General features: G+C 33.4%; 1 long non-coding RNA gene across 1 annotated transcript; it reads left to right on the top strand.

Annotated features, from left to right (window-relative positions):
* Window positions 1–437: 437 nt before the first annotated feature.
* Window positions 438–4,381, top strand: LOC138702692 (uncharacterized). The gene is made up of 3 exons (XR_011332861.1): window positions 438–491; window positions 2,411–2,569; window positions 4,250–4,381. It is a non-coding gene; the product is annotated as an uncharacterized lncRNA (long non-coding RNA).
* The last annotated feature ends 18,231 nt before the right edge of the window (window positions 4,382–22,612 follow it).

A 22,612-nucleotide genomic window follows, 5' to 3' on the forward strand; every position in this document is an offset into this window, starting at 1 on the left:
GTGAGTTAATGCGCTCCATCTTAGTAAACACATTTATTTTATTTCTGTTCGCGTATGCATGATAGGGCTGAAAATTTTCTATAGCTCACAGACAGGAATCGAATGTGGAATGGTAGATTTATTGATTTAGATAGACTGCAGTTTCATTTTGTTTTACAATGTCTTATTAAAAGTCAGGTTTTCAAAGAGAGTCGTATACACAATTTAATAAATGTATTTAAAGTTAATTACATCGGAAAAAATACTCAAGTAATATACATTTGTTCCTCTGTATTATATTAAAATGCTCTCACTTTTGTGTTATACTGTACTTGGTACGATTCTAGTAAACAACGCTAAAGAAGTTTCTAGAAGTATTGAATATTTGCATTGTGATTGGCTGAATTGTAAGCAGCACACAAACGCCATCTGCCTGAGGTGATTTTGAAATGATCTCTGTTTAGTCGAGCGACAACTAGTAATGTGGACGGACTGGCTGTGCATTCCATGAGGTAACTACAGCATTTCCCTTTTCTGAGCGTCAAAACTTTAAAATAATTGTTTTGTAACCCTGTTAGGGCACTGTGTTTCAATAAAATAATAATTTATTTCAAGGCAATAACGCAATTTATGATAACTTGACAAAGTAATAGACACGGAAATGTAGTTTTTATATTTGAGGCTTGACTTGAGATAAAATATTACTTGTACTTTACATCTAAAGCGTTTAATAATATTGAATTTTCATCTCGAATTACTCGTTAATGTAAGTTTAAGTATATTCGTATAGGAAAATTAAATAAACTCGTAAAGGAAACCGTATAAGTAAAGACATATTGAGTTAGCCCAGAAATCTCTATCAGCGATCATGGCGGTTGTATTAGCGACGTAATATTGTATTTCCGTTTAGGAAAGCCGTATGATTTATGTGACTCATAATAATAATTTTTTTCTGAGGCTCAAATCGTTTCTCAACTATAATCAAAATGCTGGATCACATTTTCTATAACCATGTTTTAAATGCCTTTAGACTTACAGTAATTTATCAATTAAAATTGAACGCAATCTAAGTCGAAATTGAAAAGGAATATTCCCTGTTAGCGTAAGAATCTATCAAATATTTTCAATTCATTCACAGACATAATGCATATCAATAATTGTTAATTCGCATTTTTACTTCACAATTCACGGGATGAAATTGAGTTTCCAACCTAATACATTCGTAAATATTGTACTTAAATACATTAAAAATATATTTCGATGCCACTGTAATACGATATGGAACGGTTTCATTTATCGAATTCAAGAATGGTTACTAGGTAGTTATTAGAAAATAATTTACGTGATATAGTTTTTATAATTCTTGATACCAAAATTATTCCTAATGCAACATTTTGTTCATTACGAGGATTAATAATAATAATAATAATAATAATAATAATAATAATAATAATAATAATAATAATAATAATAATAGTAATCAGGTGAAACGAGCGTTGAGCGGATTCCGCCGATTTTGGAATAGACACCGACGTACTTCAACTGCCAACGTAGAAAACAAAAAATTACTCAGTCGCTTTCACCTTCATCTTGACGGGATAATAAAAGCCTAAACTAACCTAACCTAAGTGCGTCGGTATCTATTCCAAAATCGGCAGAATCAGCTCCACGCTCGTTTAACCATAATAATAATAATAATAATAATAATAATAATAATAATAATAATAAAAATTGATCTCTTCGACATTCTCCAGATTTTGTTATGAAACGGTGCACATGGTGGACAGTTTTTTTCCTTATAGTTTACTGGAGCTTTTACAGAATTATATTACCACTGTTTCGCCATTTCAATCTTTTTATCTCGACTGTAACTCCTACACGTAGCAAATTAGCAGTAATGGAGTAATTATTAATAATAATAATAATAATAATAATAATAATAATAATAATAATAATAATATAGCCACCGGCGTGGCTCAGTCGGTTAAGTCGCTTGCCTGCCGAACTGAAGTTGCGCTCGGGCGCGGGTTCGATCCCGCTTGGGTTTTTTCCGAGGTTTTTTTTTCTATGGTGAATCCTCGGCCTCATCTCGCCAAATACCATCTCGCTATCACCAATCTCATGGACGCTAAATAACCTAGTAGTTGATACAGCGTCGTTAAATAAAAAAAAATTAATAATAGTAATAATAATTATTATTTTTATTTTAAAATTACAAAATACACTAGAAAAAGTTGCCTTGAATCATGGCAGATTTTCTTGAACATACTGTAGATCTCTCCGTAGTAATTTAATATATAATTTGCAACGCAATACCAAAATTTATAGGTCATAACCAGTGCAGTTTCCATACGTCATATGGCAAAGTTTACAAGAATTTAAACCACTTGTGTGGAAACTTGAACTGAATTTGTCATCTGTTTTGTTTCAGGAATTCAGGGACAACTCTGGAGTGGTTATCTGGAGCTACTCGGTCAGAAGATGGACGATTCTCGTTGGGTTCAACCACCTGGGCAGTCGACTGGCATTCAGACGGGAGATGGCAGGCAAATTCGGACCACAGCCCCTGCCAGCAAACGTACATAACCTGGTAAGTATGGAGACTGAGATTATGATATCTATTGACATTCGTGATTAATGTGAAGTGTGTGTGTGTGTGCGCGCAAGGCATAATAAAAGCTAAACTAGGCAAACCTAACCTGTCACAGATTCATACTTTTATGCTAGGTGTGTAAGCTGAGTATGAAGGAACTACCTCACCCTAGTTTATCCAAATTCGGTTCTAATCACAATCGTATTAAGTTTGTTAAATTCCCAATTAAAATTGAAACAAATTATATTCATAATATGGAGTATCATTTCCATAATTCTGTTGTACAGATTATTACTAGACTGTCTGCCTACTAATTTTTGATGTGATATTTTTCAATATTGGTTCTTATTAAGCCTGCATTCAATCTAATTCACTTAGTTTCTCAATATATGATAATTTGAGGTGATACCGGTCTTTTACAAGTTATGTGACAAGGTTAGTGGGTTAGTTGAGGGGATATCTGACGGGGGGCTGAGCAATATGTAAAAATATTTCAATGGTTTTAAAACCGTATTTTTTCTATTACCTTTGTCACTTGAGACATCTCTACGAGAGTGATATAAGTGTTGAATGATTCACACAGTGAATAATGTAAGTAACCTAACCTAGCTCAATCTAACCAGCCCAGACTAGCCCAACACAACCTAACCAAACTTCTGGAGAATAGGGAGTATTCGAAAGCATAACTGGATGGAAGTCACGAAGTACGAAGAGGAGAAATAGTGGATACAAACTGTGTCGCCGAAGTAAATAATTACGAAATATATAATTTAGGCTTTTCCATAACACGTGACACTGAAACATCCAACCTGAATTTTTCTAAGTTCTCCAGTGCGAGAATCTGTGACAGATTAGGTCAGGTTACTTTAAGCTTTTCATATGCCTTGTATATATGAATATGACAGGTTAGGTTAGTTATGGTTTTTGGTATGATTTACATACATGAATCTGTGACAGGTTAGTTTAGGCTTATTGTATGCTTTGCATATGATATTAATTGAAGTAAAATGTGCGTTTCGTGTTATATTTTGAAATGTTCTACCTTCTTATTTCAAGTGTTAAATAATCACTATTAGGTTACAAACACCGATCAATTCTTTCCAATGTTTACCTATTTTCTAATATGTTTCCAAATCATTTGATGTTCTATACGAATTTTGCACATTCCAAATTATAATGTCTGAAAATTACACTTTTTGCACTGTTTCGTCAAAAAACCTTCAGCGTCGCGAGCTATAGAAAATTCCTAATTTATACTTTTTAGGCTATGCTGCTTTCGTATCCGTAAACCGTATTTTTCTATTACCTTCGATACTTGAGTTACGGAAAACATTACATTAATTTAAACTCTTCAAGGATTGGACCTTAATTAGAGTTCGTAGTTTCAAATTTTTGTCTGACATAGCCTACGTACAAAATCGCAAGTAACTGCCTAATAATCTACTAAAAATAAAAAAAGGAAAGGGTAAAATTTCCTTGTAACATGCGAATTTACATTCTTCCAGTTATATTAAATCTTTAGGCTTACGTGATAAAGGAATAAGGTGTTCGAAATAGGTCTACAATTAGGCCTACATCGATGTAGTTTATATAAGTTACGTTCATATTTCAAAGTTGAACTAGAATTTAGAACATTTGTTTGGAAACATATCAGTATTTTCATCTCTCTTGTTTCAGGAACCTCGGGACAATTCTAGAGTAGTACTCTAGAGAGACATCGATCAGAAGAGAAGATAGGATACAGAAGGAGGCACAATCACCTGAGCAGTCGACTGGCATCCAGATGGGAAATGACAGGCAACTTCAGACCACACCTCCACAAGGAAACGAGCATGAACTGGTAAGTATGGGGACCGAGGTGGCTAATGTCTTTTAAAACCTATTAATAGTGTCCTTGATACTTTGCGATCTACTTACATTTATTCGTAATTAATGTCGAGTCATTTGAATGTATCTAATTGAAATTCTGTTTTGATTAGTTACTGTAAATTAGCTCATTGAATTTCAGATAAATTATTTACAAAAAGTGGAATATTTTCATATAATTTTCGGAAACAGACTTAATATTTTTTATCTGAAAATAGTTGTTCGTTTATCCTTTCTGCAATATCAGAAATGGTACTTAAGTTATGCCTAACCTAAATTATTAACTTATGTTTTCAAATTTTTTCAACTCTTTGATATCAAGAAAAATAGTCTATTTCATAACTGAAGTGTTGGGGAAAGCTATAGGCCTATATTTTAAAATTTACAACAAAGTAAAATTCCATCATGGCATACTAGCGTCCTACCTTAGTGTATAAACGGATACTAAAACACTAGCCTAACCTGTCACAGATTAAGGAAAAGGTTAGGTTAGGTCAGTTTAGGGTTTTAGTATATCTTGCAAAAACAAATTTTAGTTTGGTGTAAAAGTGGTCCATATGCAACGGCGTCTCCTAGCAAATTACCGCATCGTTATATAAGCAACTAAGAAATAATAATTATTTTTATTTTGAAATTAAAAAAATACACTGGAAACAGTTGCCTTGAATCATGGCAGATTTTCATGAGCATATTGTGGATCTCTCCGTAGTAATTTAATATGTAATTTGCAACGCAATACCAAAATTTATAGGTCATAACCAATTCAGTTTCCATACGTTCATATTGCAAAGTTTACAAGAATTTAAACCACTTGTGTGGAAACTTGAACTGAATTTGTCATCTGTTTTGTTTCAGGAATTCAGGGACATCTCTGGAGTGGTTATCTGGAGCTACTCGGTCAGAAGATGGGCGATTCTCGTTGGGTTTAACCACCTGGGCGGTCGACTGGCATCCAGACGGGCGACTTCGGACTACTGCTCCGTAAGGAAACATGTATGAACTGGTAAGTATGGAGACCGAGGTGGCTGTCTTTCAAAACTTATCATAGTTTCCTTGATACTTTGCGATCTACTTACATTTATTCGTAATTAATGTCGAGTCATTTCAATGTATCTAATTGAAATTTTGTTTTGATTAGTTAGTATAAATTAGCTCATTGAATTTCCAATAAATTATTTAAAAAAGTGGAATATTTTCATATAGTTGTCGGAAACAACAGACTTAATATTTTTTATCTGAAAATAGTTGTTCCTTTATCCTTACTGCAATATCAGAAATTATTCTTATTAAGTTATGTCTAATGTAAATTAACTATTATTTTCAAATTCTTTTTCAACCCTTTTATCTCAAGAAAAATAGTCTATTTCATAAATTAAGTGTAGTGTTGGGGAAAGCTGTAGGTCTGTATTTTAAAATTTACATCAAATAAGTAAAGTTTCTTCATGGCATACCAGCGTCTTTCCTTGCTCGAAGTTTAATTTCAAGAGTCTTATATTGGCTAGGAATTCCATATGCTAAGAACTCATTACACTATAATATGTCGGCCTATCCGCTCATTGCTGTTGTATGAAAAGTTTGAAGGTAAATTTAGAAGAAAGAAAACAGTAATTGTAAAGAGAACGTGCACATGTTCATTCAAGTATAAGTATTATCGATTATTATTCAAACATTTTGCATTAGACTTAAATTGTAAAAGGATTGATTGTAGAAACTAGCTTGTCATATTGACTTCATTGGTAAATCGTAGGCCTAATAGGGACTGATGAAAGAACATGAAAGATATCAGAGAACACATGAACAGTCAAGATTCTAGATGGGGTGAAAAATTGTCTGAAACAAGTCTGTGGAGAACGAACTGTGTGGAGCAGGTTTTCTCGGGGAACTTCTGAATTCTAAAACAGAGAATATATGTATGTATTTATTCACACTGCAATGAGTATATACCCGGTGGCAGTGGTAACGAATTACACTCAATAAAGACAATAATAAACACAATTAATAAAAAATACAATTAATAATAATACTAATAATTAATACTAAGAATAATTAATAATAATAATAGTAATAATAATAATAATAATAACAACAGGGAACATCCTAAATTAAATGAAGCACGATCACTTAAGATAACATTTAAAGTAAATCTAATTTGTACCTTAAAACTATGTTCGAACTAAAACCCACGAGTATGATATGTTCATATCTGCACAAGTACCTTTCAACACTACACTCATTTCGCTGTCAACTCACTCACTGCACTGGAACTACGACACATTTCACTGATTCTATCCTGATTTCACTAACACTTCAAAAACATTTCACTGTTCAAATACTTTGCACTGCCACTATAAACTATAAAGCTTCATTGACAGGAACACGTTTCCCCTACTCAACACACTTCACTGACACAACACACTTCAGTGACACAACATAATTCTTCACTGATAGAACACTTCAATAACAAAATATCAATTACACCCTTTAAATACTGTGTATAATTATCTTCTATTAATAAAGTCCTTGAGCCTATTTTTAAATACATTTTTGGTTGTTGGTAAAGCCTTTATTAAGTCTGCAGGTAAAGCATTCCAGTCCCTGATAGTACGATTGAGAAAAGAAAACTTTCCAGTGTCCGTCCTCTGTCTTCTTTCCCTCAATTTATAAGAGTGGTCGTTCCTTGAGTAATTTGGCGGATGCAACCTATATTTCACTCAAAATTATGCCCATCTCTATGAAGTTAACACGTCTGACCGTGAAACGAGCGGGCCTGGCTTCAAATACTGTTTGGAACAAGTTACCTAGTTGAGATTCTTCCGGGGTTTTCCCTCAACCCTTTAAGATCAGATGCTCAGTAACTTCCGGTGCTGGACTCTGGACTCATTTTGATAGCATTTTCACCTTCGTCCCAGTCAGACGCTAGATAACCACGAGTTGGTTAAACGTTGTGAAGTAACCAATTAGAAGAACTTAAAATTATACTTACATTCTGTTATAATTGCTGTTCCAGAGAGCTTCAACATGCGCGCGAAGATGATCGCAGATTTTCCTGACACCGAGGAGCAGAGATAGGCCTAGTATGAAGTGAAGGACTTCGGAAAGAACGTCATCAGTTTAAGGTTGGTGTATATTATGATGTAATTAATTAAAATACAATGCATTGAATAGAACAAATTAAATTTTATTTGATCATGTTACAATAGAGTATGTTTTTGTACATACAAATATATCAAATTTGTTGAGAACATCATTTTCATTAGAGCAGGGCGCTTTGATTAAACATTACAACAATATATCAATCTAGATTTTTTACATCTCTTTAGATATTTTACATTAGATTAGATTTTCACTTCTTGACAGCAGCTTAATGGTAGTAGAATTACCAATAATAAAACAATAGGAGTAATTTAATGGTAATTTCCTAGAAGACGGGCGAAATCCAACATGGCTGACGAAAACTACCAAAAACGACCTGCCAACTATGAAGTTCAAATGCCACTAAACCTCAGAAAATCAAAGATGGAAAATCAAACATACATTCACATTTTTAGGAAAGAACAAATACTTCAAGAAAATGAACATTTTCAATTTTCTATCTTTTATTATTATTATTTTTTTGTGTTTGTAGCATTCGAACTTCTTATAGTTGGCAGCATTCTCTGGCAGTTTTGATCCACACTTTACCCAAAAAAATCACTCAAATACATAACAAAACATAATAATTTCATCACCTTATCAAACAAAATTCAATCCTCATTGATGTCTTCAAAGACCACTTCACTTCCAGTATATGACACAGGCTTCAAGGCAATCTAAACTTAAACCACGTAGGCAGCAAAGAACTAAACCGGCACTTTGTCGTACAGTTCAACTTCGCATAATTAAACCATGTATTTACACAAAATGAAATTCTTTTCGAATACTCATTACACCTTAACTTATACGGAATATCATGTAAATAATTATTTTAAAACCACAGTTTTCGATACAATTCTTATTCTCTAGCGAAAGAACTAAATCAAAATCGACACAGAATATAATACTCTGTTCTATTTTCACACATCTTTCACAAAAATATCTTAAAATGGCAAACTTTCAATGGCTTTATCCATCAGAAACAATAAAACACCACGTCACGTCAAACAACCAAGAACTTACGTGATTGCCCATTCAAAATTAACGAAAATTCTAGAACAATTGATAACTATAACCAATCAAATCGAAAGAAAATCATGGCGACACCTAGTATAAAAACCTAGAACTAACATATAAAAGTCACTAAAAATCATTAACATTTGACTCTAAGATAAAAAAGTTGTTAAGACTTACTACATTCAACCAGGTGCACGTCTTATATAAAATTACCAATGTAATTTATAATCAGGGCAATACAGTAGGACAAAATAAGGCTTCAACATGAGTAGACTATTTTTATTTTTGAAACTCTAATATATCTGCTGCCGCCAATATAGTTTCAGTAGCTTGCTGTTACATAACTTATAAAGAAACTTAACGAATGTTGTCATCTGTCTTGTTTCAGAAACCCGAGGACATTCATGGAGTAGCTGTTGAGTCTCCGGCGGAACTCTTATGGAAGATGTGGACCATCTCCTGCGTAGTCAAATGGCGCCCAGACAAGGACGTGATGCAACTCCGGACATCTCCTGGCAGCGAACATGCATGGTAAGTTTGCAGACCAAAATTTGAGGGTTTTGTTTCCACAACTTGCTATTTCACTTTATTTTAACAGTAATGAGAAAAATTGCCGGCTTTAAGATACGAACCAATTTAAAAAATGCGTGTTTATTATAATTTTGCAGATATAGTATTTTATACCATTCTATATGCGAAATGTGTTGGAATAATTCAAGTTTACCAACAATTTCTAAATTATCTGCCTAGTGTTGCGTTTTCGCAACAGTCTGCATTAGCATTTTTTTCTGCAAAAATGCAAAGGAATGAGTTACAAAATTAACTTTTATTTAATTGCTGTGTGTACTAGAAAAATCAAAGGAGCCTGCAGCATAATAATTAACTTCCATTTCAATTTCATATGGCGGTGGAAAAATGATGAAAAATAACAAAAAAAAATCTTGGGCATAAATGGGTTGAAATATCAGATAATAGATTTTGTCTGAAAAACAAAAAATAGGTCTTAGAAAATAAATCATACATTTAAATATCATTTTCCAGTGACAAATAGTAGGAATTGGCAAAAAATAAATTTAGCATTTGATTCAAAATGTAATAAATATGTTCATTATGTTATTTCGTCAAAATCGGTTTTTGAGCGAAATACCAGGTTTTGAAAACAACAAATCATTTATCCCCGCAATTTCCCATTCCACAGAATTCCGCCCTGTATAACAGGCACCCTTTTACCGAGAGCGCCAGTAAAAAAATATGGACGATTTTAAAATTATTAATCTTGGACTAATTTTATATAATTTCAATTATTACTGGTCTTGTTTAAAAATAGGACATGGGAGATTCATGCCCAACAGATATTTTCAAAATTACTGCTAGAAATGGCAATGCAATTATTTGATAATTATTTAAGTTACAAGAATGATATGCAGAACATGGAATTATCTGAACGATCGACAGCGAGTTTAGTTATCTAGTGAAAATGTTGTGTTCTTACAACGGTCGTGTATTGTATAACATTTTATGGTATTTTGAATCTTATATCTTAAGAGAAAATAAATTAATAATTGTATTTTGAATGTTGTTGAAAAAGAAATTATTGAGAATTTGTAGGTAAAATAACAATTGAGTAACGTCTTAATCAGTTACTATGATAGGGAAAACGTCATAATCGGTTACTATGTTAGGGAAGTAAAACAAAAGTGTTTACTACCAATGGATTTGTCTGAGATTAATTTGTAGAAATGGAGTGCATTGAAATTCCTAACGAAATGTTGGTAGAAGCAGAACAATTAAGAAAAAGAGCTATAACAGAAAAATCACGAGATCGGTATTATGAATTGTCACTATTTGAGTGACGAAAAAAAGGTGGTGAGTGAGATGTTAAATGAAACCGTTGTGTAACCCGTTGAGTCGTACTTCACTTACATAGATGCACCTCTGTTAAACAATCTTTACGATTCAAAATACCATAAACAATCTTTAAAATTGTCAAGGAGAACGAGGGGAATAAAGGAAAACTAACGGGAAACAAGGGTATATAAGGAGAACACGGGAAGGGATACAAGGAGAATGAGGGAGAAAAGAGAAAAAAGGGAATACAAGGTAGACGATGGAAATGCAAGGAGAACAAAGGGAATACAAAAAGATGGGTACAAGGAAAACAGGCGATATAAATAAGAATATAACTTACAGAAAACAAGGAGAACATGAAAAGTACAATATAAGGAGAACAGGGGCGATACAGATCAAAGTGAAAATAAGATTACAAAAAGAATAAAAGCAGAAACTAAAGCCTCAAATGTTCCTAGAATAAGAGACGGATAAGTTGTGGGATTCAGATTTATTCTAAATTTTAAAAATATTAATAAACTGTAGCGAGTGATATACAGAATTTGAAAGTAAATTTACATTAGTTTCACCGGTGAAAGTTTTAGGATAAACTTGGAAATAGTATTTGAAAAGTAGCATCAATACTTCTGCTCAGAAAATATTTTATTGAAAATCCATTTCAGGTAAAGTTCTGTAGATTTGTACTGTATTATCAAAAGCCGAACAAAACTTAATCCTCCCACCTTATCATCATAGGAAGTACTATTAACGTGCAATGCTTAAAACAAGCTGATAATTTGGAAGTGGCGCAAGGTTGTCTCCCTCTGAATCACAATTACTTTGACTATAAATGATTTATCTGTTCCTCAGCTTCTGTGTACCACTTCCCCAGTATTTTGCTTTATCCTGAAAAAATGATAAAAATATTCAGTAAAAGCTATTAGTTCACACCTGTGTCACATTATTGAAAATGATTTTTACGAAGTTGATACAAGCTGTAATTTCTCTTTTACCATTTTCACAATTCAATGTAGGCCTACTTATGAGACATATATAATTATTTATTATGCATCCAAAATACCACTAGAATTTATTCTAAATTTTGCCCGCTAGTAGTTGTAATTTAAAAAAATCACTAAAATATGTACTCTGTAAACATTTCCGTTGAGTGTGATTGCATGTAGTGACACAATAGTAATATATGTTACAAGAGCGGTATGTTGACGTTTTCAACTTCGAGGAAAAGATTGAAAAAACAAAACGTAGTTGAGCTTTTTTAATTTCCGAGAACATGAAAACAAACACACCGCTCGTGTATCGTACATTATTTTGTGCGAAGATCGTTTATTACATACCTGAAAGACGAATTTCTAATTAGTTGCAATGAAATCTCCATGTTGGTTTCTGTTTAATGACGGCAAATTCGGAAAACAAAAATATCTTTCTTCAACATTGTTACTATAAAATGTTTTCTGTGTTTACTATACTCCAGCAGGCCATGATATACGTCTGTCTTTTTTTCCCCCAGTCTATAAATGCGAACTTAAAACAAACGGTAAGATTATGTCATGATTTATTTTTCATTTTAATATTTTAACAATATTATTTATATAACATATTGCAGTAATAACATCGGCATCTGGAATCTTGTTGATTTTTTCACGTCTTCCTTAATGGTACTTGTATCAGGAATGCAATAAGTTTCGTGGAGTAGTAGACTTAACTTAATTTTTGCAAATATTTAAAAACAATAATTAACATTGCAATTTAGGTGAAATTGCAGTGGTAAGTTTCCAATTTATAATTATTACTATGTTAAACGTCTCTAAAAATAATATGTTAAAAGCCTAAAGCAGTAAAATGAATGTCGCGCTTAAGCGGTAAGAAGAGGGAAATTGTTGTGTGTGTTACGTTGGGAATACTGAATGTGGTATTTCACACTTACCGCGTATTGGTTCTGTGCGGAAAACAAGCAAATACGCACGATCTCGCACAAAATTCTTTTACTAACATCATTAAATTTCCTATTAATCATTTTTGGGTACATTTTCGGTAATTAATTGAAAGAAGAAAAAAATATCGCCATGATTGCTATACAAACAGTAGATCCAAAATAGCTTTCTAGCTCGATATCACGATTGTTGAAGAACTGGACTTGGTGAATACTGTATCTCGAAATACAAATTTTGCAGAATCGCAATACTTTGCGCTTCAAATAACGAGAAAGTGGAAAAAGAGAATTCTAAAATATAGAACGTACTTTTCCCTTAACATTGACATTGTTTCGAAATTCTCTTTCAGATTGTTCCTTCCTGATCCAGAGGACGACAACAAGTTTCGACGAGACCGAAGAGCAGAACTGGCGTGAAGAAGGACTAAGACTGGCGTGTTATCAGCTTGAGGTTCGAATGTATTAACTCTAATGAATTGAAGTGCAAAATTTATTGTATTAGAATAGAATACACAATGTATTGAAATAGTTTAAATGAGAAATAAGTTACGAATATAGGTGTACAAGGTGTAACATGATATCTCAGACAAATATTGAGGAATTATCATTCACAAAGAGGAAATCATTCTTTGTTAAGAAGCATAGACCCGATGACACTACTAATCCGTGAAGTCAAATCCCCAGTAAATATACTCACAAATAAAATTTTATCATTAATATTTGTTCTCTGGCAGAGTTGTTCGGAATTGTTGTATGATAAGGCTGACTGAGGGCTCAATACACAGCACAACCCTACGTAGGTGACAGGGATGATAATAGTGAACGAAGGCGCAGAGAACAAACCTACGTACTTGCTGCAGAGTGACAGGGATGATAGGACGGATTGAGGGACGCGCTACACTGAACAATAAAACTAAGCACGTGCTGTAGAGTGACAGGATGGTAAGACGAATTGAGGAACGTCCTACACTGAACAACAAAACTAAGTACGTGCTGTAGAGTGACAGAAATTATGAGACGAATTGAGGGACGCACTACACTGAACAATAAAACTAAGTACGTACTGCACAGTGACAGGCATATGACTGAGAGGCGTGGTACAAAGAACAATAAAAATAAGTATGTGCTGTAGAGTGACAGGGCTGGTAGGACGAATTGAGGGACGCACTACACTGAACAATAAAGCTAGGTACGTACTGCACAGTGACAGGAATATGACTGAGAGGCGTGGTACAAAGAACAAACCTATGTACTACAGAGTGATGGGTGATAAGACAAATTGAGAGGCGCACTACACAGAGCAAATCTGCGTACGTACTGCATAGTTACAGGAATGAGAAATGGGACTGAAGAGCACTTAAAAAACAAAAGAACTAAATACATTCTGCAGTGTGACAGGGATGTGCATACTAACTGAACATAAGCGTTGTGAAATGAGTATTTAAGAAGGTAGCATAGTTCACGACGAATATGTCATCGAACACATTTTCTGTAACAATTGTTTCTCTCTGTTTGATCTATAATTCCTCAAAGATTGTCGGCGAGTTTCTCTTTCGCCATATATTGAAATACTTATTATTTAGGGTTCGATATAGTAATTAATGCTGATAAAGTACAGGAAATAAATTATATATACATAATTATATATATAGTTTATTTAGCGAATGACTGGTTACATTATTGTCCCTGGAAAAATGTTAAATCTCATAACGATGGCCAGTTTCAACATCGTCTCCTTGTGACTAATATTGTGTTTGTCCATTGTCTGCTAGTATCTTGTTAACAAACGGACGAAACTGATGCTGCGCTGAGTTCGAACATATTCTCCGCCCATAGTCTATCGTCAATAAAATTCTGAAATTCAATTTTCTTTTACGATTCACTTGCGGTGAATAAAATACGAGACTCGTAGGTTCAAATGATATGCAATTAATCAATCTCATTCCATTATTTGGAACAAAAGATTCCAGGAGTCCATCTCACTTGTTTAGTAGTAATCTATAAGTATTTAGTTTTTAAAACGAGTGGTGTTGATTAAGTATCAGTAGGTCATATCCAATTGCGCCTGTCTTTAGAAGCATATTAAAAGCGTAAAAATAATCCCTTGCCATTCAGAAAATGTTATATCCAGGTTTAATCTGTATAACTAGAACCGAAATATTTATTTTTAAATTTATTTATTTATATAAAAAATGTGATTTATTTGAATGTGTAATGCACAAATACAAGACTTTAAAAGTACTGAGGTTACTACTCCTCTTTTACGCCTTACAAAATTCAAATTAACATTTTCTATTCGGCCTAAACACTACACGATATTTAATCTGGGTACTTCATACTCTTAAATTCCGAAACATCAAAATAACTATTTGCGAAACATTCTAACTTGATTTCTTCTAATATTTTAGCAAAGACAATATTTGACGGCCTGAATTTAAAAAGAAATTTATTTTCTCATGAATTAACGCATTTTCTTACGGGCACAATTAATTCAAATTCACCTTTTCAGTAGTTTTGCTACAGAAGTTTTGGACAATAAAATATCTACCTGTTATGTAAGAATTTAACAACCCGTTACCCCTAATAACAGCAAAAATGGAATGTAAAATTAAAGGAAGATTTAATAATTGTTAATATTATCAGAGATTGATGAAACTGGCCATTAGTATTCAGTAAGTCTTTTAAACTAAGAATTTTATTCTAATATGTGCATAATGCAGTTGAAATGCATGGAGAAAGTGTGTATCGCAATAGCTATTTCACATAGTCTCTCGTGAATATAATTATCACCGTATTTTAAGGGTAGTTGGTTGTATGTACTCTTCCTTAGTTTCAGATTTCAAAGAAATTTTAATTAAATGTAATATGTTAGGTTCCGCTAAATATTACTGTTTAGGGACATACTTGAATCTTGTAAATGAAGTTCTTTTTTTTGTCAAGTAACGAAATACATAAGTCTAGCTGAAGTAGTTCTATCAAGTGTCGCAATACAGTAAGTTGCAAAATGTAGGTTCAAAGATGTCGCATTTAAAATTAAATTATTGGTCATTATGGTGTCACGTTTGGAGTAAACCTATTCATTGAATACAAAAATATTCACTAGTATAATGTATATAAATTCAGACGAGAACGTTTAATATAAGAGAAATAATTTTTGAACCTCTTAACGAACAACTACCCTTAATATCATGGTATAGTGCAGAAAAATTGAGAAATATGAAATTAAGTACAAATAATCTTCGCTCTTTTGTGACGAGTAATATTTGCAAATTTTGTGTACAGTATGTTAGCTTACTGCAAGAAATTCTTAATTCCTTAGTATAGAAATGTACTAGCTGAAAATTCTATGTTGTACATACTGTTTAAACTTAGATTTTTCTTCGCAAAATGAAGCTTTTAAGTTCAGTTTTCGGAAAATTTCATTGAGTGTTTACATGTTTTAAGTTGAAGAGTAGAAAATCATTAATAGTGTATGAATGTTAAGTGTTTCAAATTTTTGCAATCAGTGATGTTATATTTGGTGTATGACTTTGTAATAATTGTGCAATATCATTAAAATGTTTGAAGAGTATATATGTGTATGTTCTTTGCTTGGCCTATAAGTCACCTTTCCTAAAGGGACCCCTTTTTGTTTGAAACAATTTTCCCGCCAAAAAACTTATAATATATACGTTTATGTGCCTTTTATACTGGTCTGAGAGGGAATGGTCGCTCTCCGTCCTTGCACTTGGTTTTTATATGCGACACTAGCGACTTCAAGTGTAGAAAGTATGCATTATAGCTGCCACAATGGCGATTTGAACTTAGTTTTCAAGCTATCATATTTTGGACTTTAACTTTTCAAGTTGTTTGTTGTGTATAAGTATAGACTACACTAGAGAACTATTGTAGAGTTCTCCAGTGTAGTCTATACTTATACACAACGAACTTGAAAAGTTAGTCCAAAGTACGATAGCCACATTTACAACTCAGCTTGAAAACTCTAAGTTCAAATCGCCATTGTGGCATCTATAATGCATACTTTCTACACTTGAAGTCGCTAGTGTAGCATATAAAAACCAACAAGCAAGGGCGTAGAGCGACCAGTCCCTCACGCACCACTATAAAAGGCACATATAGCGTATATATTATAAGTTTTTTGGCGGGAAAATTAAAAATTTTTTAGAGGGAGGGTGTAAGGAAAGATATAGGACTCCACAAACAAATACTATCCATCACAATAAAATTTATTATTCATTAAATGAAGTTAAACTTAGACTTATTACACTCTTTCACAACATATCTCCGACTATTGTCCACATATTACCAACTAACAAAATCACAGTATAACACTTCACACGCAACGTTTCTGAAGTATTCTTCAATGTAGATACTCTTGTTCTCGACTTGTAGACTGCAAATATCCTGTAGTGGACAAAGACCTGCAAAATAAAGATTACAGAATCTGTCAAAAATGAAATGTAAATTTCACTTCTACACATTCCACTGAGAAGCAAAGCTGAAGATTTCTCAAGTGAAACATCTGTGAATGGTAAGCGTTTAACATTGAGAAAAATTTCCGACATTTAGTGTCGGTGTAAGTAAATTTATTGGTAACTGCAATTTTGCACATATTTACACAAGTTAGTGAGACAGTGTGCTTGGAACTTGCTGCGGAGTGCGTCTATTATTATGGCAAATATATAGTGAAAATCAGTCATTGAAATTACACTGTTAACGTTTTCGCTAGAAAATATATAAAACCAGGGAGAAAGAATTATGGCAACTAAAGAAAGCGTGTTAATAAACAAGTCTATCAAGCCAGAAACGAAACGCATTGAAGTCGAACGAGTGAGAATGTAGGGCAAAGTAATAAAAGCAATTTCTTACATCCTGCTTCTGTTTTTGTCGTGGTTCCCTTTTTCTGTCGTGTTTCTTATCCTGGTTCTCAGTTTTGTCATGTTCCTTATCGTGATTCTCGTTCTTGTCATGTTTTTTAACCCATTTCTCAGTTTTTGTCCTGTTTGTTAACCTTGTTCTCAGTTTTGTCATCTTCCTTATCGTGATTCTCGTTCTCGTCGTGTTATCCTATTTCTCAGTTTTGTCGTCTTCCTTATCGTGATTCTCATTCTCGTCGTGTTTCTTATCCTATTTCTCAGTTTTTGTCGTGTTTGTTATCCTGGTTCTCATTTTCGTCATGTTCCTTATCGTGATTCTCGTTCTCGTGTTTGTTATCCTATTTCACAGTTTTGTCGTGTTTGTTATCCTACTTCTCAGTTTTGTCGTGTTTGTTATCCTGGTTCTCATTTTCGTCATGTTCCTTATCGTGATTCTCGTTCTCGTCGTGTTTCTTATCCTATTTCTCAGTTTTGTCGTGTTTGTTATCCTGGTTCTCATTTTTGTCATGTTCCTTATCGTGATTCTCTTTCTCGTCGTGTTTATCCTATTTCTCAGTATGGTCGTGTTTGTTATCCTGGTTCTCATTTTTGTCATGTTCCTTATCGTGATACTCGTTCTCGTCGTGTTTCTTATCCTATTTCTCAGTTTTTGTCGTGTTTTTTATCCTGGTTCTCATTTTCGTCATGTTCCTTATCGTGATTCTCGTTCTCGTCGTGTTTGTTATCCTATTTCTCAGTTTTGTCGTGTTTGTTATCCTGGTTCTCATTTTTGTCATATTCCTTATCGTGATACTCGTTCTCGTCGTGTTTCTTATCCTATTTCTCAGTTTTTGTCGTGTTTGTTATCCTGGTTCTCATTTTTGTCATGTTCCTTATCGTGATACTCGTTCTCGTCGTGTTTCTTATCCTATTTCTCAGTTTTTGTCGTGTTTGTTATCCTGGTTCTCATTTTTGTCATGTTCCTCATTGTGATTCTCGTTCTTGTCGTGTTTCTTATCCTATTTCTCAGTTTTTGTCGTGTTTGTTATCCTATTTCTCAGTTTTTGTCGTGTTTGTTAACCTTGTTCTCAGTTTTGTCATCTTCCTTATCGTAATTCTCGTTCTGTTATCCCATTTCTCAGTTTTCGTCGTGTTTGTTAACCTGGTTCTCAGTTTTTTCATGTTCCTCATCGTGAATCTCGTTCTTGTCGTGTTTCTTATCCTATTTCTCAGTTTTTGTCGTGTTTGTTATCCTGGTTCTCATTTTCGTAATGTTCCTTATCGTGAATCTCGTTCTTGTCGTGTTTCTTTTCCTATTTCTCAGTTTTTGTCGTGTTTGTTATCCTGGTTTTCATTTTCGTCATGTTCCTTATAGTGAATCTCGTTCTTGTCGTGTTTCTTATCCTATTTCTCAGTTTTTGTCGTGTTTGTTATCCTGGTTCTCATTTTCGTCATGTTCCTTATCGTGAATCTCGTTCTTGTCGTGTTTCTTATCCAATTTCTCAGTTTTTGTCGTGTATGTTATCCTGGTTCTCATTTTCGTCATGTTCATTATCGTGAATCTCGTTCTTGTCGTGTTTCTTATCCTATTTCTCAGTTTTTGTCGTGTTTGTTATCCTGGTTCTCATTTTCGTCATGTTCCTTATCGTGAATCTCGTTCTTGTCGTGTTTCTTATCCTATTTCTCAGTTTTTGTCGTGTTTGTTATCCTGGTTCTCATTTTCGTCATGTTTCTTATCGTGAATCTCGTTCTTGTCGTGTTTCTTATTCTATTTCTCGGTTTTTGTCGTGTTTGTTATCCTGGTTCTCATTTTCGTCATGTTCCTTATCGTGAATCTCGTTCTTGTCGTTTTTCTTATCCTATTTCTCAGTTTTTGTCGTGTTTGTTATCCTGGTTCTCATTTTCGTCATGTTCCTTATCGTGAATCTCGTTTTTGTCGTGTTTCTTATCCTATTTCTCAGTTTTTGTCGTGTTTGTTATCCTGGTTCTCATTTTCGTCATGTTCCTTATCGTGATTCTCGTTCTTGTCGTGTTTCTTATCCTATTTCTCAGTTTTTGTCGTGTTTGTTATCCTGGTTCTCATTTTTGCCATGTTCCTTATCGTGATTCTCGTTCTTGTCGTGTTTCTTATCCTATTTCTCAGTTTTTGTCGTGTTTGTTATCCTGGTTCTCATTTTTGTCATATTCCTTATCGTGATTCTCGTTCTTGTCGTGTTTGTTATCCTATTTCTCAGTTTTTGTCGTGTTTGTTATCCTGGTTCTCAGTTTTGTCATGTTCCTTATCGTGATTCTCGTTCTTGTCGTGTTTCTTATCCTATTTCTCAGTTTTTGTCGTGTTTGTTATCCTGGTTTTCATTTTTGTCATGTTCCTTATCGTGATTCTCGTTCTTGTCGTGTTTCTTATCCTATTTCTCAGTTTTTGTCGTGTTTGTTATCCTGGTTCTCATTTTTGTCATGTTCCTTATCGTGATTCTCGTTCTTGTCGTGTTTCTTATCCTATTTCTCAGTTTTTGTCGTGTTTGTTATCCTGGTTCTCATTTTTGTGATGTTCCTTATCGTGATTCTCGTTCTTGTCGTGTTTCTTATCCTATTTCTCAGTTTTTGTCGTGTTTGTTATCCTGGTTCTCATTTTTGTAATGTTCCTTGTGGTGATTCTCGTTCTTGTCGTGTTTCTTATCCTATTTCTCACTTTTTGTCGTGTTGGTTATCCTGGTTCTCATTTTCGTCATGTTCCTTATCGTGATTCTCGTTCTCGTCGTGTTTCTTATCCTATTTCTCAGTTTTTGTCGTGTTTGTTATCCTGGTTCTCATTTTCGTCATGTTCCTTATCGTGATTCTAGTTCTTGTCGTGTTTCTTATCCTATTTCTCAGTTTTTGTCGTGTTTGTTATCCTGGTTCTCATTTTCGTCATGTTCCTTATCGTGATTCTCGTTCTTGTCCTATTTCTCGGTTTTTGTCGTGTTTGTTATCCTGGTTCTCATTTTTGTCATGTTCCTTATCGTGATTCTCGTTCTTTTCGTGTTTCTTATCCTATTCCTCAGTTTTTGTCGTGTTTGTTATCCTGGTTCTCAGTTTTGTCATGTTCCTTATCGTGATTCTCGTTCTTGTCGTGTTTGTTATCCTATTTCTCAGTTTTTGTCGTGTTTGTTATCCTGGTTCTCCTTTTTGTCATGTTCCTTATCGTAATTCTCCTTCTCGTCGTGTTTCTTATCCTTTTTCTCAGGTTTTTGTCGTGTTTGTTATCCTGGTTCTCCTTTTTGTCATGTTCCTTATCGTGATTCTCGTTCTCGTCGTGTTTCTTATCATATTTCTCAGGTTTTGTCGTGTTTCTTATACTATTTCTCAGTTTTTGTTGTGTTTGTTATCCTGGTTCTCCTTTTCGTCGTGTCCCTTATCGTGAATCTCTTTCTTGTCGTGTTTCTTATCCTATTTCTCATGTTTTGTCGTGTTTGTTATCCTATTTCTCAGGTTTTGTCGTGTTTGTTATCCTATTTCTCAGTTTTTGTCGTGTTTTTTATCCTGGTTCTCCTTTTTGTCACGTTCCTTATCGTGATTCTCGTTTTTGTCGTGTTTCTTATCCTATATCTCAGTTTTTGTCGTGTTTGTTACCCTGGTTCTCATTTTTGTCATGTTCCTTATAGTGGTTCTTCTTTTTGTCTTGTTTATTATCCTGGTTCTTAGTTTTCGTCATGTTCCTTATCATGATTCTCGTTTTTGTCGTGTTTCTTATCCTATATCTCAGTTTTTGTCGTGTTTGTTATCCTGGTTCTCATTTTTGTCATGTTCCTTATCGTGGTTCTTCTTTTCTCGTGTTTCTTATCCTGGTTCTTAGTTTTGTCATGTTCCTTCTCGTGGTTCTAGTTCTCGTCATTGTCCTTATCGTTCGTTTTTTGTCATATTCTTTACTGTGATTCTTGTTTTTGATATTGTGCTTACCGTTTCTTATTTGTTTGCCATATTCTTTATCGTGGTTCTTATTTTTTCATGTTCCTTAACATGGTTCTTGTTCTCGTCATATTCCATATCGTGGTTCATGTTTTTGTCATTGTGCTTATCGTTTGTTGTTTTTTGTAATGGCCTTTACAGTCACTCTTTTCTATTATTGTGGTTGCCGTTTTCGATTTATGTGTCACGTTCCTTATTGTGATTCTTGTTTTTGTCATGTTCCACATCGTGGTTCCTGTTTTAGTAATAGTGCTTATCGTTTTTTTGTCATGTTCTTCACCTTAATTCTATCCGCGATTTGGAAATGAGATTTGTAAGTCATTTTGAGCAAAAATGTCATATGAACGAGGATGCAATTGTTTTCATTATCTTTTATTTGCAAAATTCCTTACACCGTACTGTGAACCCAATCTACAACTTGTTTGCTTCTAACACTAACAATGAGACTTGCTCGAACTGTATTGGGGGTACCCTATGACGAATATGAAGGGAGGAGTAAGACAGATCAGGTCTGGTAACAGCTGTCGAATAGGCGCACTAATATCCACATTTTGCAGATTTAGAATGTTCTCAGGAATGTCACTTCAACTTCACTTTCACTTACATCTGACTTCAATAGATATAAAACGCAGAATTTCTATTCAGAGTCACAATTGAACTTTTATCCAAGTCGTAACTTGGCGAACAGCTGAAGATCAAGTTTATACCTCAAGGGTATGAAAATTTTCCTGAACCACAAGACATTTGTTTACTACGACGGAATTAAATTCCAGGGCTGAAAAGAATTTAGACAACAATTTCAAAGATATCATGAATAATGTGTTCTGTGTCGTTATTTACTTCTTTATTTTCAATTTATGCCTATGTAATCATAATCTCAATCTTAACTCCATTTTTAGTAATTTACTGTATTCAGAACTTATGTACCTGTAAAGTGTATTTTAAATATCAAAATACTATTTATTATTATTATTATTATTATTATTATTATTATTATTATTATTATTATTATTATTATTATTATTATCGGAAAATCAGTCAAGAGGGAAGATTTTGCTTTTAAAAATTAACTTAATGTAATATTTATGTATCGTAATGAAAGTTGGAAAGCCTAACCTATATTATGCTACGGTTTCTTTTATCTTAGAATGAAAATTACATATCTTATACTAATATTCTTTATTATACATAAGGTTAAAATTCTAATACAATTTTCTCATTATCAATGTTATTTGTTATTATTATTATTATTATTATTATTATTATTATCATTATTACTATTTTTATTATTAACATTGTCATTATCATTACTATCATTATCTTCGTCTGAAAATCATTCGAGGTGGAAGATTTTACTTTTAAAATTGATTTTTAATGTTTATATATCGTAATGTAATTTGTAAAATCTATGACATACTGCGTTTTTTTATCTTACAGTAAAAGTTA

This window comes from Periplaneta americana, chromosome 7 (genome assembly GCF_040183065.1).
Source record: "Periplaneta americana isolate PAMFEO1 chromosome 7, P.americana_PAMFEO1_priV1, whole genome shotgun sequence".
In the NCBI taxonomy this organism is placed as follows: Eukaryota; Metazoa; Arthropoda; class Insecta; order Blattodea; family Blattidae; genus Periplaneta; species Periplaneta americana.